General features: G+C 44.6%; 1 protein-coding gene and 1 non-coding gene across 3 annotated transcripts in view; both read left to right on the top strand.

The window, feature by feature from the left end:
• LOC119011000 (SPRY domain-containing SOCS box protein 4-like) overlaps window positions 1–25921 on the top strand; it is an 81739-nt gene that overhangs the window by 8961 nt on the left and 46857 nt on the right. For both annotated transcript variants that reach the window (XM_037083716.1, XM_037083717.1), the window contains exon 2: window positions 11690–11770. The gene's annotated coding sequence lies outside the window, so the exon portion shown is untranslated. The remainder of the gene's footprint in view (window positions 1–11689; window positions 11771–25921) is intronic.
• On the top strand, window positions 4773–4844 carry trnae-cuc. The gene has a single exon. It is a non-coding gene; the product is annotated as a tRNA-Glu (tRNA).

Genomic DNA, 25921 nt, shown 5'->3' with positions numbered 1-25921 from the left:
ACGCTAAGTCATGGCAGGGATGCAGAGAAGTGTGACTCATTGACTCTATGACGGACAGCATTGAGTCAAGGGGAGCGACGGGAGGGGGGGGGCGTGGTTTTTTTGGCTGGAGAGAGCTGGAAAGGAAGGAAGGAAGGGGGGTGCGTGAACAAAACGTATGTATAGACAAAAATGAATCGATGAATTGGAGCTAAAAGAAGCAGAAGGAGCAAGAAAGCGCGAAGACAGGAAGTCGGGGCGAAGGAATGAAAAGCGGAAGGAAGGAGCGCACAAGACGGCAGGCGGACTGAGAGAGGAAAGGGAAATCGAGAGGTGTGTGTTTGTGTGTGTGAGGGAAAAAGATGAGAAAGGTGAAAAGTAGAAGGTGAGAAAAGAAGCAAACGAGAGAGACACGGGGGTGAGAGTTTTGGATGCATGTATTGTAATGAGTCATTTCAGACGGTGAGGGAGGGAGGGCGGCTGGAGAAGGATGGGGGAGAGTGGTGAGAAAGAACAGAGGAGAGAGGTGTAAGGAAATGTGGGAGAACGATGGAGAGACCTGAGCAGCATATTGGGAGGCTGGGAGACGAGGGAGTACAGTGGAGTGTGTCGCTGCAGATGGTGATGTCTCTGTAAAGGTGAGAAGCGAGGGTGGTGAATTTAAACACAACAAGCGTGTATGTTTAGTCCCAGAATAGAAAATAGCTTGATAATATAAATGATTCACTGGTAGAGTTGGTTGGGTGTCTGTACTGTGTTTTTATGAATTCATAATGCTCTCATACTGTCGCTGAACTGAGTTCAAAATGATCCCTTAGGCTAGCGTTCACATTAGCATTCATCACGGTGGGATCAGAGCGAATTAAACAGCTGTTAAATCGGCCTCAAATGCTGCATCACTGAATTACACAAATGTACAGACAGGTAACAAAGTCAAGGACACACCGCAAATAAAGTGCCATAGTAAGGTGTCTCTGAAACTCTCCTGGAGGGATGAATTTAATTCTTTCAAATGTTATTTCCTCTAATTAGTGTTTTGAGGATGATGACAGTGAGCATTGTCTTAAAGGAGACAGATTGTTGTTCATTTTCAGGTTGGTAATTTCATGTTGGGTCACTACTAGAACGGATTTACAAGCTTTGGTGCTTGAAAAATACAAAATCAGTTGACTCGTACTGCCCTGGCCTCTGTCTGAGACGCTCTGCTCCAGCTCCTGTCTCTTTAAGACTTTAGTTAAATTAATTCTCAAGGGATACTTTCTACACCAAACTTCAGGCAGGCTAGTAAGGATTAAAAAGGTGGGTCCACATTTGGACTCATTTCATTCATGTATTCAAACAGCTGGTATCCAATAGACCCGATCACCACAGTACGACAACACCAGCCACTTCTGGTCGACGCTCAGTTGATTTACGTCGCGGAGATTTGTTAAAATCAGCACACTTGTTTATTTCTGCTGTCATTTACAGCTGTAACTTTTAACATTTAACGATTTATAGTTTAACATGATGGCTGGAAACTTTCGGATGTTTCTGCTTTGTTTATTTTGTGTACTTTAGGTCTCCAAGCTAACATCCATCTTTAAATGAATTAGATAAATACAATTATACAAATAACACTATATAAAAAAAAAAGCTCAAACATGGATTTAAATGAATTAGATAAATACAATTGTACAAATGAAATAAAAAGAGTTTAGTAAACAAACTTGGTCATTGTTGCCATAGCAACAGCAAGAAGATCAGAACATTCTGGGCCTCTTCTGCTTTGATCTTCATGTACTGAACATTCTGGGCCTCTTCTGCTTTGATCTTCATGTACTGAACATTCTAGAATGTTGGGAGACGTGTAGAAAGATTACAGGTGCTTTCACCTCGGCTTGTTTCATTGACATCGTTACTGCTGTTAGCAATGGATCGTCAAGAGAGAAGTGAGGAGAGAAACCACGCAGATATGCGCGGAAGAGAGAGAGAAGAGAGGAGAGAGTATGTGAAGGAGAGGAGAAGAAAGAGAAACCAGCGGATCGAAAACACAGAGGTCCCGCTGGAGAAACCTTTCGGAGACATGGATAACAACCCCGTGGTGGACGAATTTGCTCTGCTTGGCCTTCAGAGAACCATGAGGCGTGAACTCGGAGACAGCAGGGTGAAGCTCACCCAAGCTGTAACTGAGGGCAGAGTCAATTTGGAAATCAAGGAGGATGCTGTGACTAATATCCTTGATCAGCTCAGAGGACAGAAAACCTGGAGCCATGAGAAAGAGCTGATGGAGAAAGAGATTTGTGCCCTGAAAGACCAGCTTACTAAGGCCCAGTCTAATATCCAGTCCAGGACGGACACCGAGGAATTGACATCACAGGTCCAAATTCTATGTAAGAAACTGTCTCTCACTCTGGATGATCTTGATGCACAGAAGTCTTACAGCAAGCGCCTTGAGGAGAGAATCCAATCGATGCGAGAGCATAGTGCTTTGAAGATGGTGGAGGAGGCTAGATATGTGGACTCGCTGCGGGCCAAAGCCGCCGAGACACTGAAGATAGCCACCGATGACCTTGAGGATCAGATTGCGAAGACCAAGGATGTTCAGGACAAGTTGGAGAAAGTTGAGGTTGAGAATAAAAACCTCAAGGAGGAAGTAAAGGCGATGGAATTAGAAGTCCACGCTGCAAAGCAGCTGCAAACATTGGCTGAACACAGCACCAAGATAGCTGTTCAAAGCCTGGAGGTGCAGCTCTTTGACAAAGACGCAGAAGTGTTTGTGGCTCGCTCGAAAGCCGAACAGCTGGAGGCCGATCTTGTATTTCAGAAATCTCAAGTTCAGAAGCTGCAGGAGAGGCTGGGCAAGAAAACGGAAGCTCTTCAAAAACAAAAGGAAGATGCTAAGAAAGCCGCAGAAAGAACCCAGACTTACCATCGTCTCCAGACTGACGAACACAAAGCAGAAACCAGGAAGGTCGCATTTGCCTTGAAAAAGGCAGAGGACCTGCTGGTGACCGAGCAGCTCTGCTGGCGGCAGGAGAAATCCTCCCTTCTGGAGGAAAGGAAGAAGCAGGACGAAGCTGCAGCTCTGCTTGCCGATCAGTTGGACAAGCAGAAGCACGAGAACGACGCCCTTTTATCTGCTCTGAGAAGTGCTGAGCAGGAACTGCAGGACCATCAAATTGAGTGGCAGGAGCTAAAGACCTCCCTCATTCAGACCTCAGAAGATCTTAAGAAGACCCTACAGGTCAAGGAGGAGGAGTGGGGTGAGACAGAAAGCTCCATGAAGGCCCAACTGGAAGATCTCATCAACAAGAAGAAGAAAAAGAAGAAGTGGTTCCGAAAGCTCTTCTAGAGCCCAAATCCACACTCAACACTGGAGACTTGCTGAAAACACACACACATTTGTCAACCCTGTGCTACTTTGGGTTTTCCCCGGGTGCTCCGGTTCGCCCACCTTCATTGAGGAAGAAATTCTTCAATAATAACAAAAAAGTTCCATCAGTTCAGGCTGCATGACAACATCTGCACAACATCGCACAATCTGCCCTGTATTCTCCCATTTAGCTATGGGAGATTTTCAGGGAAAGGTTGTTGATGTTGAGGGCAGAAGTTTATGTACAGCTGAACTTTGTAGCACTAGCGGTTTGACAAACTGATTTTTATTACATCTTTTATTCCATCTCTCGCTGTGTTTCAGCTGAAACCAACAGCGGGAATAAATGTAGTAATGGACCAGTTTTAAAGGGATGTTCCGATGTAAGTTTAATCCATGGTCTAAACTACTGTGAAACTGTGTTAGACTCACTCTTGCGAGATCGAGTTAGCAGACCGCTAATTTACGGAGTTTTTTCAACCTCAGAAACGACTGCATGACAACCATACACTGCGGTAAATGGATCCAGATGTAAACCGCCACCAAGAAGTCACAAATGATGCTCAGGACATCACCAGACTCCAGCAACAGGACAAACAGGGTCTCAGCACAAAGTCGGTGGCATCTAACCTCCGCTAGCTTAGCTGGGTTTCTACTGTGAAGCTAAAGATTTCAACTCTTCCCCATCAGCTTCTGGTTCGGGGAAGTCCCGACATGACGATTACCAAATGCAGTTAGAAAATGCTCAATTCTGTTGTTGTCCCTGTCCGCTCTCGAAAATAACTGTTATAAACTGGCAGGGTAAGACACATTTGAGCTTTTCCGTGGAGTCATGGAAATACATTTTCATCCATGAGCCGTGGAACTCTACTGCACTCGGTAATTGACTAGACGGGACTTCCTGTCAACAGGAAGCTGCTGCAGAAGAGCGGTAAATTTTATCAGCTTTTCAGTAGAAATCCAGCGAAGCTAGTGAAGTTTTAATGCCCCCGACTACGTACTGAGAGCCTGTTTGTACTGTTGCTTAAGTTTGGTGCTGATCTGAGCATTATTTGTGGCTTTTTGGTGGTGGTGTACATTTGGATCCTTTCCTGCAGCGTGTTGTTGTTGTGAGGCCGTTTCTGAGGTTGATTAAACTCCGTGAATTAGCAGTCTGTTAACTTGATCTCTCGAGAGGGAGTCTAACACAGTTTCACAGTGGTTTAGACCATGGATTAAACTTACACCGGAATATCCCTTTAAAACGGGTAAATTACTACATTTAAGTACATGATGTAAATCCAGAAGCAGTCTCAGAGTGTGGTGGAGAGCTCGGGCGAATATTAATGTGCTTTTACATGTTTCTTCAATTTTAACATTGTTACATCCTTAAATAAAAAGTAGATGAGAGATAATGTGACACACAAAGCGTAATTGAGTCTTTCTGATGAAAATTTGCTCCCTGGTGGTCTAGTGGTTAGGATTCGGCGCTCTCACCGCCGCGGCCCGGGTTCGATTCCCGGTCAGGGAAAAGTGTTTTAGTCCCGTCAGCAAAGCCATAAAAGGCTAAAAAATGATAATAAAAAGAAAAATACCTTTTCCTTCTTTTTTCAGTTTGAAGGCAGCCAGTTTTGCCTTTTTTTGCAAATGTTGCTTTGCTGCTGTTTCATTTATATGTACTCATAATAAATCTCACAATATCTGAAACAGTAACTGAAAATTATAACCTTCATGCAGTTTGTAGTCCTAAAACACCGAAATCAACAACCGGTTCTCTCCTCTCAAAGTCTACAAGTTTTTTAAAAATGTATTTTATTGGTTAAATGCACTAAATAATGTCTGTGGCCACCACAGATATAAGATATTAATCTGTGTTATTCTACGGCATTAAAATAAGTCATTAAATGTGCCACAATTTAACTGTAAAGAGCTTACGTGTCTGAAAACACGGTGGTTGCTAACTAGTGTCTAAATGAGACCACAGAGGTTGTCGAGGACATTAAACGTCTCATCAACTCACTCATCCATCTTTACAGGCCGACTGTGGAAACTGCACAAAGTATTCTAACTGTAACTTTATAAGTTGTAGATATTCTTATGTGCAGTAATTGTGTATTATAAGGTGACTTTAAGTCAAGCAACCGCAATATAGTCAGTTTATAGCCAAACATCTGTATTCATCAGTGAAGTATATCTTGCTGAACACAAACGTGATTTTGATGAGGGAAACTTTTTGAGATCTTTAACATGCACAAGAACACGCTGGATATAAAACACTGACGCAAAGGGAACAAATACAGAAAAGCATCATATGTCTCCTTTAAATTGAGATCAGGTGACTCTGAAATGCCACCGCGCAGGATTCACTACATTCTCATACTCATCAAACCATCCAGTGACCTCTTGTGCACCGTATGGGAACATCTGCATACGGGGAATGAGAAACGATATTGGAAGCCAGTGAGTGTCAGGCGTGAAAATGTCAACGTTGACTCGCCTGCTGATGGTATCAAACGGCAATGTCTTCACCTCTGCGATGATGTCATCGAGGTCACTTCTGGTTAGGCTTGGAGTCAACAGATTTTATTTGCAGAAAGGCTGGATGACAAACTAAAAGCAGGAGATGTTTTATCTATCTTCCTTGAAAGACCTTCTGTTCTGAGGGCAGCGTGGCTGCTAATAAAGTGTGACTATGGTTTTGTATCCAGACATTAAAAAACGACCAGTGCTCACTATCTTGTCACTGATGAACATCTGCGGTGGGTTCAGTCCAGCTGTTGCAGCGCTGTGGTCCTGACAGGAGATCAGGCCCGTCTCACCGCCACCATGTGTGAGCTTTCATCAGGCCACTTCACAACCCTGTGAGCGGAAACCAGACCACCACCACACGCTGTGAAGGCACGCTGCTGCCACACAGACAGTGACACACACACACACACACACACACACAGACACACACATGCTGGTACCATTATGAACTCGAGCACACACTCAGAGGCGCACAAACACACACGTGTCAGCACCAATTATGACAGACCACAGTTTGATGAGGTGTGTCACCGGTCTGAGAGGAGTAGAGCCCTGTGTGTTTGTGTGTGTGTGTGTGTGTGTGTGTGTGTGTGTGTGTGTGTGTGTGTGTGTGTGTGTGTGTGTGTGTGTGTGTGTGTGTGTGTGTGTGTGTGTGTGTGGTAGAGAATTGGTAAGAAATTAGTCACTTAATCACATGATTGCAATCACTGTTCATCAAGTAGCTTCAGACTGGACGGGCTTATAATACCGTTCAGCAGCAGCAGCTGTGTGTTTGTGAATGTGTGTGTGTGTGTGTGTGTGTGTGTGTGTTGTGGCAGGAAGAGCTGAAAGGAAGAGCTTATGTTTACTTATGTATTCCATACATTAGCTGAGAAGTGAAATGAATGAACCAGTGCAGTGTGGCCCCAAGTCCGTCAGAACATCTCCAAAGTGTTCCCGTCTCACTCGGATGTCTGATTTCTAAAATGTGCTGGAGGGGCTTTTCAACACTGTTTTTCCATTTTGTTTAAACAACAGTTGGTGGATATTTTTGAACCCCGGAGAGAGAAAAGTACTGGGTATAATGGAAATGTCAACAATTACGATTTGATCTGGCAGTACGTTTGAAAGGAAATGGAAATTGGCGTGTTCTCATAGGCAGTAAATGTAGTGGTAAAACAACCCCTGCGCTGGGCTTTTGATTGCAACAGTGTGCGCACGACTCCAGCCAAGACAGTGAGTAGTTTCTCTGCTTACCTGCAGTTTATATTTATTCCTCATTAATTATTAGACCTGTGGTGAGACCAAGAATAATCCATTTCGGTGTTATTGCTGAGGAAATCCATCCTCTTCATCAAGCCCACTGAATGCACAAATATGGGAGAAGCTGCAGGGACGTGACTGAAAACAGCAGGTCAGGACTTTTACGCTCGGCAGATACCGATATTCAACATATGAGATAAACTACAGAACGTCAAATATTCATTTTAACATAAACACATCACAGAAACATCACATCTTTATATGTCTTTTGCTTAAATAGTCTATTGGAATAAAGAATTGTGATGGACATATTTACTGAGCAGGACAACGCCATTTTGTTTCTAAATGATGTCAAACATCAATTATGTTTCATATTTCTCTACTTCACCTCTTTGTTATTGACTTCCAAACAACCAGATTGATGAACATTTTTCATGAAAGCAGTCAGCTAACCTTTATTTTTATGAATTGATCTATCTGCTGATTATTTTCATGATTATTTGTTCGTTATAAAATGTGAAAATTGTGAGAAATGCACATCACAGCTTCTCAGAACCCAAAGTGACGTCTGACCATCAGTCCAAAATCCAAACAATCTTTAATTACTGTAAAAAAAATAAAAAAAAAAAAAAGACAAAGAGAATAAAGGCAATCCTTAGATTAACAGAGCTGGAAGCTTTCTGCTTGAGAAGTGACGGAAGTTTCCGGCAATTAATTCTCTTTCGACTAACTAATCAATTCATTTACTTATTTATGCAGCTCTACCCATTTTAGTTGATCTAACACGTCATCACATTTCCCTCCTCATCCGTTCTTAAGCAGAAGAATCTTCTCCCTGTTTGGTTTAAGGGATGAACATACAATTTCCCTGCTCTTAATTGTGGCTTCTGAAACGAATTCTTAACGATCTTAACGATAATACCTTCTGTATTATTAGCTGTGACTTTCAGCACAGCTGGAGCCCGCGCAGTCTTTGTTTTTGGTAAAATTCACCACCGGAATTATTTCCAGCATCGGCTCATCTTCACTCACCTCCTCCAGAAACTCTCCGAACAAACACACACCAAACCCGATTTTAAAAACGAGTGTGCTGCAGCTCAGGACAGGAGCACTGTGTCATCCAGTCAGAACTTTGGGCTTCACCACCAACATGATTCTCGGTGAAACACAGAGTGTGTTTTATGTGTGCAAGAGGAAGAGGAAGGCAAAAAGGGGGAAAACAACACCCCAGCTCATGTGGAGGATTACAAGAGATGATGAGCGCTCAGTGAAGCAGATGTGTGTGAAGAGTAAGATAATGTTTGTTTGCACTGAGAGAAAGAGGAGGGACGTGTGCAGAGCCATCCCAGGATACAGGAAGGGCATTAGGTTCACGTCGTACGGAGAGCATCCCCCCACCCCACCGCTAATGAATTATTTATTCAGTCATTTTTGTTTTTCATTAAGCGAGGATCTGGGTCAGACACAGGAGCACGACTGTGTGTGGAGGAGATGAGGAGCAGGACGAACGTTTCTGCACAATGAGTAGTGAAATCTGCCACTTTAGAGAGCGGCAGATAGGAGGACAGACGCAGGATATGAGGCAGATATGGAGACGCGAAGAGAGACGGCCATCCAGAGAGACACACACATATGTGAGCCAGCTGTTTGTCATCTCCCTTCGGTCAGAAAACCAGCAGGTGTTTGTATTCACATGACAGATGGAGACAATTTGTGGCAACGTGTTGTGTTGCATCGCGATAAGAAAAGCATCGGTTTCCCTTCAGGGTTTCAGCCTCCGAGCTGGTTTATCTGCCGCTGTAACAGATCTGACCGATCGCCCTGAATTAGTCAAAGAAACAGGAGGCGACCGTGAAACTGGAGAGTCTGTACAGTACGAAACACCTTGCAACGTGTGTGTGTTGGTGTGCTGGTGTGTGTGAAAGAGAAACAGAGACAGACAGCAGATTCAGTATAACTTTCAAACATTTATTATCATTTCAGCTGATTTTTATACGTGATTTTTCTTAAAGATTGTTGTTTTGACAAAGAAAGTGACACCCTGGGTTTTGTGAATTTGTTGTGGACTTTAATAAAGAATCATTGTGAAACAGCATTTTTCTGTGTTCAAGCTTGTGTCCCTAGTAAAGTAGATTTTGTACAACTATTAGGATCTCTTACAACCTGAAGGGAATGAAAAGAAAGGGCTTTTTAAATCATAATTTCACAAAATATTATGTATTGACTCTTAAGGAACCTCAAACTTGATATAAGCGTCCAGTTTTTTACACCAACATGGTAGAATATTTGATGCATATTTACACAGAGGGGAGTCTCTGGTGTTGATGACATTAAAGATCCTTTCCCATTTAAAGAGCAATTTGTAATATATGGTCAACATTTTAGTTTTTAACATTTAAACTCAATGCTGCAGACATGAAAATGTTGTTATGTCTCTGTGTTGACAGCCGTCCCCGGCCCGTCCTCTCTCATAGTACCATGTTGTACCTCAAGAGGTGATAGTCTGGTAGCTTCAGCTGGGAGCTGCAGTGTGTTCCAGTTCACAAAAAGTCAAGAAAATACATATTTTCAAATGTGTTTTCGGCATCACACAGAAAATACGACCGCACACCGTCTGAATTCAAGTTTCTCTCTGTTACCGAACTAAGACGAGCTTAATTGCCTCGTTCACACATCGTTAAACACACTTTATTTAAACTCGACGTGAACGAAATGAATCTCATCAAAACAGTCTTGGTTTGGGTCAAATAATTCAGAATGAGATATGGAAACATTCTGGCTCTACTCGCTCCTTCGCCACTTCACGCCTCTGTCGTCTGCTGCCGTGTCCTCTCGTCCTCGGAGTCGTCGTCCTGGTCAGAGCGACTGTAAATCACCTCTGTACTGTAACTGAATCCCCCCTGTCTTCAAATGGCATCCGTCAGTCTTTGAGGCTGTTTGGTCACAGTCTGGCATCCAGCCGTGTTCACAGGGAGGTGGCTGAGCCCCGCAGGCCGCGATGACTCCCCACAGTCCCATCAGCTAATAGAACAACATGGCACCACCGGCTAACTGAGCTAATTACTAAAGGAAGCTATAGAGGATAGCGAGCAGCACTCTGTCCATCTCTACCACATAACACCTTTAAACAAGCCGAAAAGCTTAATATCACACTCAGACGCTTTCCCCTTAATCTGTGTTAAGAGGATTAGAAGTCAATTCAAAAAGCACAGAGAGAAAAATAGTTAGCGTTTTTGACAGGTGTGCTGATATAATCTGGATCCGTGCGCAGACATGATCTGACAGGCTGAAGTATTCTGCGCTCGAGGTGAGGAAATCGTCCAATATCCTGCTGCCAGAACCTGTAGAGATGTTTTTTGTTGTTTGTGGGGTGGGAAAAAAAAATCTTACTGCCGTCACACAATCGAAAATTCCTGGTGTAATATATCTCTTTTATACAGGAGAGTGGCTCTAGGGAAATATTTGGTCCATTCAAGGGGAAAAGGGGGGGAGAGAGAGAGGAGGAGTGACAGGGAGATGGAGCGACGAGGGAAGCAGGGGAGATATGGAAACGATGGAGCATCGATAAGAAGCTCATTATTCTGTTCCTATATTTGGCTCCACATCCTCCTCTCTTACTTACAGTGGAGACCTCCCCCATGCAGGCCGGGGTCCTACTGACGTCTGTCGCCTGTACGCCTGTCTGTCTGTCTGTCTGCCTGTGTGTGTGTGTGTGTGTGTGTGTGTGTGTGTGTGTGTGTGTGTGTGTGTGTGTGTGTCAGTACTTCTGTGGTTGTCATGGCAACGTTAGATGGCCCAGCATATGAGGGTGTTTTCGGCGAGGTTGATGTATAATGAGCCAAGGTCTTTTGTTTTCAGAGGGAGATGTTCATCGGGTTGACCTTTCCCCTCCGCGGAGCTGATCGGCAGATTGAATGTACGAGGCGGTCTCCTCCGCCGCGTCGACTTCGACTCGGCTCCTCCGGTTTGCGACGGGCTCTCCCGTCATTACCGCGAGGTCTGCCTTTTCGTTTGACTCGCCAGCACCAAACTGAAAGGCATTAACTTTGTGCCTGGAGTGTTTGAATGTTCACTGACACTCTTATATAACTTTTTTTTTTCCTCTGCCTGAAGGAGAGAGAAGACAGAGTTGATTACATGCACACAATAATCTGATTAACAGTCTTTATTTAGATTAGATTGGTTGAGATGTGTAAATATCTATATTCATATGAACACAGAGGAGAGGGGCTTCAACTAATGACAAGTTACCAGAGCCGGAGATGATGTCTGCTTTTGTCATTTAAGGCGTTCAAACCACAAAGATATTACATTTATAATGAAAGAAGACAAAGAAAGGAAGCAAATCCTCACATTCAAGAAGTTTAAACCATCAAATATTACAGTTTATATCCCCAAATAAATGACTTAAAGTATTCACTTTACTAGAATTTGAGACGATTGATACCGCTGTGATATCTGTTTGTATTTTTCCATGGAGGAAAACGCTGCACAAGGCGCTGCAGAGATGAGCAGTCAGACAGGTTTTAAACACGCTTTTATCTGCTCATCTAAACCGTCCGTGTGAAAATGTAAATAAAACTGAACTTTGAATTTATTACACAGACTGTCTGCTGTTCCACGGCTGGCGACTGCGGGGCTGCTTCCTCATTTCGACAAACTGACTGATAGCGAGGAGTGAAACTGGTGAGTAAAGTGGAATCATAACAAATCGCCCAAACCATAATGAATGAGTCCCAGGTGAAGAGGAAATGAGCTTTGTAACCTACAGAGTTGCAGAATCAGAGGTATTAGAACGGTCGACTGGAGATCCAAAAACAAATCCCGCCTTTAATTTTCAACATAAGCAGTGTCAGGCTTGCAGATGAAGCACTTCCGAGGCTGTGATGGGATTACGTCAGTTGAATAATCGGTACAAAAAGATGAGTCTGCTTCTTTTAATTAAAACGTGATACAAGTCTGCGCCCATAGAAGTGAAAGGCCGAGAGTAAACAGTTGCTCCTGTGGTGCAATTCTGTGCGAAACGTTCAATCACTGAGCTTAATTTTACGTTGAGTTTGCAGCTAATGATTTCGATCAAATCAAGCTCTCAACTTTGATCGTTAAAATCAAAAGCGGGATCGGTGGTCCGCTGATTTTCTTCCCTGACTGGTTGAGTAGACACGAGCTGGACTCTTGTGAATGAGATGTGGAGTGTGGGAGAGTATTAGAGAGGTCATGACAGGGACAGACAGACAGACGGACAGAGAGTGACACCTGCAGAGGGCTGCTAATCCCAAACTAAAGTAGATTACTGTAGCAGCCTGGTGCTCCCTCCCAGTCTGCCCGCAGGAAATGGAGCTGCCGTAAGCCGCTAAGTTGCTGTGGGCTGAGAAACTGCTGGCCGCGCTGCTGTGTTGACCAGAAGCGCCGCTCGACATCTCTCAGCTCCACCCTGAACTCCTCGTCTCCTCTTTGACCCGACTGTCGCCTCCGATGTGTCACTTAACCTGCTCTGCTGAGGCCGGCTGTCGGACAAGGTCTGTCTGTGTGTGGCTGCTGTCACTCTGGTGTGTGTGTGTGTGTGTGTGTGCCCAGTATAGCTGCATAGAGCACTTGAGGTAATGTACAAGTTGTGTTTACGTAAGCTGATGACGTACACAAAATGACGATGATGATAAAACTCTTTTCCTTTGTACAAACACACAGCTCGTCGTTTCTGTCCGGGAGTTTTGACGGGTTTAAAACATTTTTAGAGCTGCTAAATCTCATTTTGACAGACTGCTTTTCAATTCCGATGTCTTTCCTCTTTACTAGACCCTGCATGCTGGCTGCTAATCACAGTTAAAAAGAAATACAATATATAATGGAATTACATTTATATCAACTCACAGAAAGCAACTCTTGTAATAACTTGGCCATTTTATTACTGAATGCTTCAGTGGAAATTTTATTGCATCAATGTTTCCAGACATTTAGAAATGAAAACAGTCTTTTTCTCTCTGATAAAAATAAGGCAATGGAAACGCTGACATGGTAAAATTAAAAATAAAGGCGTTCCTTAACCATTAGCGACGATATGAATCGATGTTGCATCGATGCTTTTGGATCGTCGGTCACTGAATCAATATGCAGATCAGGATCTGAGCATCGTTACACCGCCACAGTAAGCACAGGTGAGAGATGGTAACCTGGAGTGTTGACAGTGTCTCACTGAAACTGTGTCTGCACACTCGCTTCTGAATCTTAAAGGGACCATCTGGAGCAGCTGACCACTAGTAGCACCAGAGACCAATGTTTTGATGAGTGAGTGACACTGATTGAACATTCAGTGGTGACACTAAGAAGCAAAGCAACGCACCTTTAAAGACATGAAACCAGAGGGCTGCAAACAGGTTTTCATGAGCATGTTTTCAAAACAGTCAGCAGTTAGCCTGCAGAGATAAACACACAATGTTTTGGTGAGAAACAGCGAATGAAAACAGAAGAAAACCCTGCAGGACACCTTCAACACTGTGAAGAGTTAATTAATGAAAAGTTATTCTAACTTCTACATTTTCTCTGTGCAGTTTGTTACTTGTTTTGATAAATATCCAACTTTATTTTACGTTCCGATCTTCGCTTTACAGCCTGAACGTTTATTGTCTGAGTCGTGCAGGACCGCGAACAGTATTTCCTCCAGCTGTTCAGTTTTGCAGGATGTGAGAGGCCGCAGGAATTCTCGGCTTGAATTACAGGCGTAAATGATGTTTCGCGGTGACACGGTTACACCTCTGTTTAGCCGAGTTCCACATAAAGACGCAGGGATGTTGACTCAACGAGCGAGACGGATGACAACAACACAAACATCAAACGACCTCTCTGTGGGTGCCGGCGTCGTTGTCCTGACAACAGAACAGAGTGCATGACACCTCGTGTGACGAGGCTAATATCGGGTTTTGTAAACGGGTCTCTTTGCTCAGCATGACGTACAGTAAATGGAAAATATGAAACTCTGTGTTGATGGCAACTTAAATAGCTGCTCCAGCTGTGACAGCGTTTCCGATTGCAGAACAGCACAGAGACGAAGGGAAAGGCAGTAAAGAACCTGAACGTGGGTTGAGGACAGTCCTGATGTATTTGTGGTGTGTTTCAGACCACTCTGTTGTTTACCTATTTGTCTGACCTCGCACCCTTTGGCCTCTGGTGTCTGCACGAACATATGAGATAAAAACATGTTCCTGAACGCTGTGAACTCCATTTCAGGCCAATACAATGGTGGGAACTTGTTGAACCCATCAGCAGTTAGTACAATAGGACTTCAACCCCCAAGGGAAGCTCACCCAAAAATGTAAAATGTAAGTTCCGTCATTATCTTCTCACTCCCATGATGATGAACAGTCAGCGGAAGTTTCAGAGTCCACGAAACATTTCTGGAGCTTCACAACAAAACTGTGTTGCAGCCTTCTCCTAAACAACAGCAGAAAAATATAATGAAACAAAATAAAATGGCTTCTCTGCGGTATTCAAAGTCTTATTTATACCCTTGATACACGGTCGAGCTTGTGAAGCCACATGCTGCTTTTAGCTTTTCAACAACAGTGATGGTGTTAAAAAAAAACATGATTTCAAATCCATTTGGGATCTCAGGCCTTCAGAACACTTAAGTCTCCATCTACTTCAGTTAATTCGGGGAACGCTGTTTTGTTGTGAAGCTCCAGAAAATGTTTTATAGACAACACAACTTCACCTGACTTTGCGTCTGCACAGGGGAGAATAGATAATGACTTCATTTTCGTTTTTGTGTGACCTCATCCTTTAATCCATACTCCTCTGCTTGTCTGGTAAACAGCGTGTCCTTCTGTGCACATGTGTAGATATGATTTAACCGTCTCCAACGATTACCTTTGTCTCTGTCTCTCATTCTTTAATCTGATCGTCTGTCTGACTGACTCTGGCCTGAAGTCGTGACTCAGGTTTTCAGAACAGAGGTTGATTCACTAGAAAAACTGAGCAAATATTCTACTCAGATTGTGTCACAGCAGCTTCGTCCTTGCGGGCTTGAAGCACAGACCTCGTGTATGACGAGCTGATGTGTCTGACCATGTTTGATATGTGTCACTGTGATGGGTTTTTTTCTCCCCCCCCCCCATGTCCTGCAGTATCTCAGGTGTTGTCGAGCCTTGAAGTGAAATGGAAGATAAGCTGCTTTGATAGAGTGACGTGTTCATTCTTGTGTGTCATGTTGACAATAAAAGATCTGAAATGCCACGAGCCATAAAACAAATCCAGAGAAAAGTCTGTAAAAACAGCACATGTTATTGGAGCGACGGCAGAATGCTACAAGCAATCTGACACTGCGGACACGTCGTGTTTTCTGTCCCTGTGGTAATCTGCTGTATATTGCAGTATACGGCAGTAATGTTCTTATTCCTGCAGCCTGAGCACAAGCTAACGTTACAGTGCAGCTTCGAGGTGACACTTATGACTTCTGGCCTTGCAGGCTGTCCAGTAAAACTGATTTACCAATATTACTTTTTTCTCCTACTGATGCCTCGACTTTTAGCTGCTTTTGTGAAGAGAAAAGAAAAAAGCACAGCTTTGACTTCAGCCGTGTTTTGTTGAATGCCAGCGTCAGCGCTCGTGTGTCATGAAATCGGCCCTTCGGAGTGATGATCTTAAATCTGTTGAGATTCCCTGCACATGTAGTCCGGGCCACTTTAATTGAAGGATTTGCCCTTTTGTAAGACATTTAATTGACAAACGATACAGCATTGTAATGGGCGTCTGCAATCAGAGGGCAGATTTGTTCGCCTTTCCCGGCCTTGGCGGGCGAGAGAGAGACAGCCGCCTATCACAGGCCGATCTGTGCGTGAGTGTTAATGATTTAGGGTCTCTGTGGGACACTGAGAGGAGGACTTGGCACGTGGCAGCGAGAGGTCAGCAGTGACAGACGCAGACCAGCAGATGTTGGAGAACAGGGGGGGGAGGGAGGAGGGAGGAAGAGGATTGGCTTAGGGGACAGTTTTTTGTGAGTGGAGAGGGAGGTGCCGGACTGATTGATGGATAGATGAGCAGAGATGGGGAAGGGAAGGGAAAGAGGGGAGTAGGGTGAGAAAGAGGCCATCAGGAAGAAAGAGATGAGCCATGCAGAGACGTGAAAACGACTAAGGGACATCTGAAAGTGCTCTCCGACGGGGAGCAGTATCGATGTTAATGTGAAGAGAAAAAGCTGACATGTGTTTGTTGTGTGATCTCAGGCCTCTATTTTTCACGTGGCTCGTTTTTGAGAACTCCAAATTGCTGCTTTCATCATTCAGACGTATATAAATAACAAGCAACCCTTCAAGAACTGCAAAATACAGTTCAGTAGACATTTTTAGTAGAGCTGCTGCCATAAGTGGGGTACAAAAGATCAGAAACATTCATTATTTTAAACATTTAAGGAAAGTTTTTTCAGATGTGTGTGTGTGAAGACGTGGCCTTCATGGTACACGTATATCATCCGGAGAGTGAGGCGTGGACATGCAACCCAACCAGAGACGGTATAATTGTCTGAGAGAGAGCGGCACAAAGTGAGACTGTGACTCACTTAGAGAGCTTTCCTATAATGAAACAAGACATGGAAAGGTTGTGTTTTAATGGAGAGAGAGAGAGAGAAAGAGAGAGAGAGGGAGATGAAATGAAAGCAGCAGATCGCTGTCCGTCCCTCCTGCTGCCTCCATTTGCCGTCATTGATTGTGCAGCCGGGCTGAATTAATGCCTACCTGCTGTACTCGGATGGCCAGCATCTGTACGTGTGTGTGTGTGTGTGTGTGTGTGTGTGTGTGTGTGTGTGTGTGTGTGTGTGTGTGTGTGTGTGTTTCAGAAAGCCTTTTCTTTTGTGTCCACACAGAGCGACAGCTGGAACATTCGTATTCTCTTTATACAGACAAAGACAGATGAAGACAACCTTGTGATATTCGGCTTTTTTTTCTTTTTCTTTCCGTTTTATTATTAGGGGGTTTTCTAGGGTGAGCACTGAGGGTTGAGATCCAATCTACGGATTAGAATTAAGATTAGATTTGGATTTCATTGAGTTAAATTAAGGTTAGTTTAGGGTTAAGACGGGTTTAGAGTTAAGATTGAAAGTAGGATTATATAGCGGCATACATTGTCTGAAATAAGAAAATGTCTGCCATGCATTAGCACCTTAGATTCTACACAGCCTTTTTCAAGATGGCAGTGTCGTACTTTATTCCACCCTGACGAACACATAATGGATCGTTGTCCTGTCTTTAAACTGGGAGATGGTGCCAAAATCGACATCTGTGTGTTGGGGAGCCAGCAGGACGGGACAGAGGTGTAATGTTTAGAAGACGTGTTAAGTGTGCAGCTCACCAACGGAGGATTTTTAAAAAGCAGCTCGCAGCAATTAGACTGAAGGACAAAGAACAGCAACCAATTGTCTCCTACGAACAGAGGTGCCCACGTCTCCTGCCGCTGTATCTACATTGTTTTGTTCAGTGCAAAAATTCAAAGCTGCACGATGATCTCTGCTTAAGAAAAAAACTATAGAGTAGGTTTCTGAAAACTCCTGAGATTTCCTGAGGGATCATCAGGAGATTCAAAAAGAGAGAAACAGGTCACTGACTCAGGGGAGGACGAGTGTGCTACATAGGAAACACCCAGAGGGAAGAGGAGAGTCGCCTCGCAAGATAAATGTCTTAAACTCAAAGATGAAAATGTACGATGGAGAGTCCACAGATGATGTAATATCGAGGTAAGGTGGGGCATTTAAACCCTTCTGGAAACTTTAACGAGCTTTAGCAACGGCAAGACAAAAAAAAATGTTTCAGGGGAAGAATTTGGAAGGAATTTTGCAAGTTATGACTCCGTGTTTGATGGTGTTTGATCCCAGTTGAGACTTTGAGGTCAACATGTTGGGAAATACAGTAATTTGCTTTAGAATAGAGATTTAGATGAGAAGACTGAGACTCCTCTCACGTCTGCGTGCTAAATATGAAGCTACCAGCCAGGTGTTGCTCAGCTTAAAGACTGGAAACATGGGAAACAGCTCACCAAAGGTCACAGAATCTGCCTTCCAGCACTTCTAACACTCACTAATTGTCGTGGTAAATCTCTTTTTGTTTAATCCTATAAAAACCAGAGTGTGAAGAGGGCATGCTGTGGTTTTTAAGGGGGGTTTTTGCGAGGGACTATTTCTTGGCCGGATGCAGCGGCTTCCTGACGTCAAGACTCTGAGAAATCACTCCTCCTGTCCAGGAAATAGTCGAGCACATTACCCCCAGAAAACACACAAAAAGAAAGCACTGATGTTCTCGTTAAAATATAAAACTATTCCTTTAGATTTAAAGTGAAAGCTGTTTTGGGTCAGAGTAGAAAACCAGGGTCCTCACAAGCACGTAGATGTTAATGTGTGTGGAAACAACAGCTGATCAACTTCCCCCCCTGCTATTTCCTCATCCAAACGATCTTTCTCTCAACCATCTGTACGTGTAATTCTACCGTCTACTGTTTCTTTTCTCTCCTCCTCTGCCTCTAACTGTCCTCACCCTTCACCCCCGAGGCTGCACGTCTCCGACCCCTCGTTCCTCCCACATCCTTTCTTCTCCTCTGCCATCCACCCGTCCGTCCGTCCGTCCATCCATCCCTCCCTCGCTGTCAGGCCGTCTCCCCTGGGCCGTGTGGACAGTTGGATGGCTTTGTGTTTGACACGTGTGTTGGAAGGAGTCAGGGCACGCACACACACACACACACACATGCACACGCCCACAAGTGCACATACACACACACACACTTCCAGTTTCTATTGTCAGTAAGCTGCTCAGCTGTGAGGCCCCTAGCCCTAATTCTGTGTGTGTGTGTGTAGGGTAAGGACAGGGTCCCCATTGTCCTGCAGATTAACTCACACACACACACACACACACACACGCGCGCGCGCGCACACACACACACACACACACACACACACACACACACACACACACACACACACACTCCCTCGGCCCCATGGGGTCCCTTAAGTGTGAATGTGCCTTGAGGCAGAAAATCAGGGGGCAATTTACAGCAGGGTCCTTCGGAGAAGATGGGGGATGTACCGCAGGCTCCGTCCTACGTCTGAGGCTTTAAAGTCAAACTGCATCTTTGGTTCCTCATTCAGGATACAAAGAAGTGAGTCTGAGCCCTTTTTATTAGACAGTACAGGAGTTATGATTTATGCAGGAGTGTAGTGACAGTTGATGGCGCGACAACATGGATGTGAGATGGTAAAATGTTCTGTATATTTACTTTATCTGCCCTTAAATGCATTTTTACGTGCAGCGTGTTTTTTCTGCCGCGACGCCGGACAACACGATCAATTTTGGTGATCACTGGTTTGAAGCGAAACCTCCCCGGAACTAAAACCCCGGAAAAGCTTCTAATCCGGCAGAATTAGGGGGGCTGAGTTTGTGGGTTTGTATTTTACATGCAAATTAAACTCTAAATTATCAGCAGCAAAATAATGAGCTGAGCCCTTGTAGACTCGCAAATTCAACCTGTCGTGTCTGTGCAGCTGAGCCTCTGCTATCAGTGCAGCATCGCTGGGTCCTGTCTCTTTGTCATATTACAGACGCAGGCTGCTACAGTCCTCCTCAAGGACTTACAAGGGAAAAGCACTTAATTGGCCTTTGTGGGAGAACTGATGAGTTATTGCAGCAAACAGGATTACAAAATATATAAGTGTTGGGATTACAGCAGTTAAACTAGTTTATACACAAACAATCAAAATCCTCATTTTAAAAGAAACGTTGCACTTTTTCTAAACCATAAACCTGGACGTGGCCTCACAGCAGCGTGTTTCGTGGAAACGGGGCCTCAGATTCTCCCCCACATTTCTAAGCTCACTTCAAAGCCCCCTCCTCCTCCTCCTCCTCCTCCTCTTCCTCCTCCTCCTCCTCCTCCTGCTACCTGTGTGCATTATGTCAAGCATACAGTGACTGCTTGCATTCAAAACCATTGACCTACATCGGCTGACGAGAATAACGATGAGTCAGTTCGGAGGTTGAGCTCGGTGTGTGTGTGCACACGCTTGAACTGGGGCAAAGGTAACGTGTCTTACACACACACGTCTGCTTCAGGTGATCCACAGCCGCCAGTGTGTGTTTGTTCAGATCTGCTTGCTTCCTCTTCCTCCAACTCTTGGTCTGAATGAGGCCAACTGACTGGCTTTGACGTGTGTGTGTGTGTGTGTGTGTGTGTGTGTGTGTGTGTGTGTGTGTGTGTGTGTGTGTGTGTTCCAGTACCTGTTTCTTCTTTGTTTAACGTACTTCAATTTAAGGTCACGACCCACTTCTCGTCCAGGGTCGTCGATCTCGACTTACTGGTTTTTACACCACGTCTCCTCAGTAAAGGAAGTAATACTACCGACATGACTGACGCCGCCCCGCGTGTTGTTGACCTTTTACAGCCAGCAGCTGGTTAATACTTCTGAAGATCACTAATATACAAAACACATCATGTTTATTCAATACGTGCACAAAACCGAAGCGCACACATGACAGCTCAACTCCAAGAATTTCCTGTTGGTGAAGAACTCGCAGCTTCAGCTCAGCTAAGCTAACTGTAGCTAGCTGTAGCTTCATATTTAACAGATAGATACAACGGTATCAATCAGGGATGCACGATATATATCAGACTGAATTATTGGCCCAATATTGGGAAATTTATGTGCTCGGATCCGACTCAGTCTGGGCGAAATGTCACTGATACGTACTGCTTTTGTTGACTTAACGAGGATGGCGTCTACAAACTCTGACACCGCTGGTTGAAAGTTAGCTTGCAGTCAACCAATAAACACAGAGAGGAAGAAGAAGAAGACGACCTGAGAGCCAAATATGTTGTCTTGACGACACAACTGAACTGAGAATACGTGTTCCACAAGGGTTCAGAGAGGAGGCTGTAAAATATTAAATCATCCATCTTTGCTCGCTACATCTTAGACTTTTTTTTTCCTTCAGATGTGCAGAAGCTGATGTGAACTTTGAAATGTGTAAATGTTAACGTTTTGGTTATCTTATCAGTGTTTGACATGAGAAGCAGGTAAATATCGATATCGTCTGTAAAAGATCTGTGTCATGCATCCCTTAGTATCAGCCTCTAAAGCTCATGCAACGCTGCGCCAGAAAGGAAGTAAGCATGATTTCTAAAATGTCGACCTTCCTTGATTTAAGTATGTGTGTGTGTTGAATGGACCAGCTCCAAATTAAATGCATCATCTTTGTTAGTTGTCTGAGAACAAAAAGTCAGACAAAACCATGATAAACCGTCCTGCGCCTCCTTTACTGCGTCACATCTGAATGCCTCCGCAGACATGTGATGTAATGATACGGTGATGATATAGTGGGAACAGTGGTGTTGTGGGGAGTTTGGTTCCCTGGTGGTCCCCGCAGCCCTGGGAAAAGGAAGTCTGTACAGGAAGCGAGCCGGCTGGGCCTCAGTCCTGCATGACTGCGGACACTGTAGTCTGGCCCACGTATGTCTAAGTGCACACATTGCCTGTTCACATACACACCCACATCCTCCTGCAAGGGGGGGTTCATGTTTATGTGTGTGTAAGTGCATCAGCATGTCGGTGTCTTTGAATGCCACACGGCGGTGAATAGTTCTGGTAGTGACAGAAAACGATGCCTCACAATGGTGTTTCTTCTAAACTCTTCCTCAGCTTCCCCCGACTTTGTGAATGACTGATGTAGCTGCGGGAAAGAGGCTCCGACGACTGAAGGCCGATAAATGGACTTAGTCATCACATCAGCTCGGAGCCAAGTTATGCAGTAATGTGGGCAGATACACGACGTGATGACAGGAGGGAACAGGGAGCGATGGAGCAGAACAAAGAGGAGCATCTCCTCACCCAGACAGTACTGGATGTGATGAGTTAACGGCAGGAATGTGGGGGGGGAAAAAACACTTTGAACTCTGCAGAAGTCATCGAACATTGCCTTTTTTATCTCCTCCTAAACGGATAAATAAACTCGTCATGACTGGCATATTTCAACTTGCTGACCCAGACGTGCACAAGCTCCTCTTGTGTCGTGCATGTGGCACGTGCAGGGGTGTGTGTGTGTGTGTGTTTGTGTGAACATGTGTGTTGGTGTGTGTGCCTCGAACAGAGGGAGAGGCGGGGGTTGGTTTGGTTGGTTGGCTCGGTGTGAGCTCTTTGTAAGCAGAAGAAGGGAGGGAGGTGAACCGGGTGTTTCTCTCAGCTGCCTGCTGGTCTGGTTGCTGTTGGTAACTTTGCTTGATGAGATCAGAGGGGATCGGCTTTCAGCCCTTCATCTCTCTCTCTCTCTCTCTCTCTCTCTATATATATATATATATATATATATATATATCACTCTGTCCTCTCTCTCTCTCCCTCTCTGTCTCGGAAAGACTGAAGTGGAACTGAAACTGGAGTGGGGCTGCGAAGTCTGTGGTTGTCAGAGGAGAACGTCGTGACGGCGCTGCCTTGGAAACACTCTTAAGAGTTGGAGCGCAAGTGTGTTGGGGGAAGGTGGTGGTGGGGGAGTGTGAGGAAGAAGTGATAGCCTTGGGACAGATAAGCTCCAGGGAAGGAAAAGAGGGAGGGAACAAGGGAGGAGGAGGAGGAGGAGGGAGAGGTGGGCAGCTCTCTGAGGAAAGAGGGAGTCTCTCTCTCTCTCTCTCTTTCTGCCTCTGTGCGACTTGCCGGCTGCCGGTCTCTTCTGCCTCCTGTCTACTCGGGTTCTTGCTCCCTCGCTGCGCCGGCGGCTGGCTGGAGGAGTTTAGTGTTTTGGCTGCCTGTCCGGATTTGAACATGGACCGAGGAGCCACACGCAGCGAGACATGAGAAGAGCCGCTGGAGATTCACTGTAAGTGTCCTGATCTGTGGCGCTGTCTACAAGGTGCTGTGTGTCATCACTGAAATATGTCTCACTGGAAGAGGTTGTTGCTATTTCAGGAGTGTGTGTGTGTGTGTGTGGAAGATATAGTGTCGCTGTAGCAAATTGCTGTTCACCTTCTGACGATACACTCAACATTTTCTTCTCCCGCGGATGCTACCGTGCACTCAGCCTCTCCTGCCTCCCTCTCTTGCTTATCTTCTGTCCCCTTTAATTCTCTTAATGGTCTCGAGGCCCCAGCTGGCCAGCTGGGATACCCCAGTCTGCAAATGTGTGTGTGTGTGTGTGTGTGTGTGTGTGTGTGTGTGTGTGTGTGTGTGTGTGAGAGAGAGAGAGAGAGAGAGTGTGTGTGCTTTTGTTAAGGAGAGATACAGAGTTGAAAGTCCTGGGATAAGCTACCCGAGGATTTCCCCCCGCTCACATACAATAATAGGATAGATCCTGCTTTCTATTTTTAAACGCACTGTTTTCTCTATATGTCACAAACACCCCTAATCTGACGCCTTGCTCTGGCCGCCTGCGGTAGCTTTCCTCCCAGCGTGCTGCGCTTCAGTGTGTTTGTGTGGTCCATCCTGGGATAGAGAGATAGGAGCTCTCCTTTCTGACTTTATCCTTTTGTTTTGTCAGCTGCTGACCTCTGTTTCTTTCTTTCTCTCGGTCCCTCTCATTGTTTGTGTTCCCTTTATTTCTGCCAAATCCGTCCAGCCGTCCTCCACCGCAGCCTCTGCCTGCTTTTTATAGTCAGACTCCCTCGATTTGAGTAATCGCTCTTTTTCTGTCCCTTTTTTTTTGTTTTTTTTGTCGTTGTTGTTGTAAATGAACCTCCCTCTCTTTTCTCTTCATGTTCTGTCTCTGTCCGGTCGCAGTTTGTCGAGGTTCACTCCGTGTCTCTGTGCTTGTGTGGATGTACTTTTCCCTGTCCGATGTCCTGGCACAGCAGCCTTTGTTCCGCTTAGCACAGAGCAATTTTGGAGAACACCACCGCGAGAGAGACAAGTGGTTCGATCATTAAACGTGTGTGTGTGTGTGTGTGAGTGTGAACCGCTTAATCGATTTCTCCTCAGGTTATCTGAACACAGAACGTGACATCTTCATATTGCTTTGACCCAAATATATTCAGTTTATGACGATGTGAAGCAGAAAATAAAACCGGAGAAGTTTATATTTTACTGATGCTGTGTGCGTCTAGAAGTGGCTCGGTCAGTTGGATGGATTGACATGATGTTATACAACAAACGTTCTTGGTTCCCTGCGAGGTCAGACTTTGTTTTTTTAGAGCAAATACCTGGAAGATTAATTATATTCCTGTACTTTGCGATTAGGGCCAATTGGCAGACTTCAGTATGCTAACACATTCAGCTATTCAAAGCGAGACCCTTTGCTCATTTTGTTAGTCGGCTAATTGGCTCTTTCATTAACTATGCCTGAAGCTCTAAACAATCACGGGTCAGACATATTATATCTGTTATGCCGTTGTACAAAGTTGAATTTAATTTCTTTCTTCTTGAGTTCCCAAGTTAGTTATTCCATTTATGTTGTTTACTAACGTAGAGAAACCTTAAACTAAGGAGAGTTCGGGGCTTCAGAGCAACAACAGTCTTTTGTAGTCAAAACAAGGATATTTACGAGAATCAAACTGACAACCTACTTCAGAAATAAAAAGGTATATTTCTGTGACAACTAATAAACAAAGTGGAGAAGAATGAATCAGGTAAATTCCAAGTTTTCCAGGTCAGACATCAGGAACGCTGAAGTCCGGTCTGCACAGACAAGTGGTTGAAAAGAGCTGGTGTGCTTGATTTCGCCGAGCTTGTTGGCCGTCGACTGTAGTTGTCGCGGTGCGTTCAAGTGCAGCTCTCTGGCCGAAGACGAAGGCGCCTCTGCATCGCCAACCGCTTCCTAGATGTCAGTTTGGTGTCTTTGGGCCTTTTGTCTTGTTGCTTACCAAATAACTGAATCAGTTATTAGAATTTTCTGCTACTTATTAATAAATCAACTCATCATTTCATCTCTACAAAGAACTCTTAAGTCTCTCAAGTAAAATCAAAACCATCCAGCGAAACCAACAAGAATTAGTGGACCAGATGCTGCTGATGTTTTAGACGTGATTCCATTGTGACAACATCAAAAGAAATTGATTTTGTTTTAAAAAAAAACAAAACTTTTTTACAAGTCACGGCGTGTGACTCATGTGGGTGTGACACGTTCCGTCACGCTCTTGTGCAAGTGGTTTGGATGTGAAATGAGCGAGGCAGGCAGCAGTGCGTCATCTTCAGGCAGACTTTGATTCAGTTTCATTACTGCTGCGGTTGTGAATCTGCCACCTGAATCTACTGCTACCCCAGAGAGCTTTATGGATGGCACCGCCAAGGCTTCCTGTGTGTACGTGTGTGTGTGTCTGCGTGTGTGTGTGTGTGTGTGAGAGAGAGAGAGAGATGAATAGGTGTTGCGTAGGTGTCCGTAAAGGAGTGCTCAATCACTGTAGCACTAATAGTCTTCCCTTAGGGCACCATGGATTTTAAGGTGTCACAGCAGAGGTGAGGAAATATAAGAGCTTAGCAGCAGTGAGTGTGTTTATGTGTGTGTGTGTGTGTGTATGTGTGTATGTGTGTGTTCATACATCCTCCCTATTTCAAATCTGCCTGTTTCCACAGCATTTCATTATTTTTAGGTTTAGGTCTGTTTAGTTTCAATTCCGAGCTCTCGAAAGAATCAAGTTCAGTATTTAAGTAGAAGAGCGAGGGAGTTTTTCGGAGGAATTCTTCTTTTTTTTTTTTCATTTGCAAGAGACGAGCGGATTAATATGAGCAGAGGAGGAAGATGTGGGAGAGGGAACATGATTCATTAGGGAGACGATGACTGGAGGTACTTCGAGCTCAGACAATGATGGAAGAAAGAAAGTGAGGGAGAGAGAGAGAGAGAGAGAGAGAGAGAGAGACAGCTTCTCTGACTGAAGAGGGAATACACAAAAGTGATG

The sequence above is a fragment of the Acanthopagrus latus genome, chromosome 21 (genome assembly GCF_904848185.1).
Source record: "Acanthopagrus latus isolate v.2019 chromosome 21, fAcaLat1.1, whole genome shotgun sequence".
NCBI classification, from domain to species: Eukaryota; Metazoa; Chordata; class Actinopteri; order Spariformes; family Sparidae; genus Acanthopagrus; species Acanthopagrus latus.
Note: the sequence above shows the minus strand (reverse complement) of the source record. Positions and strands in the feature narration are given on the sequence as shown.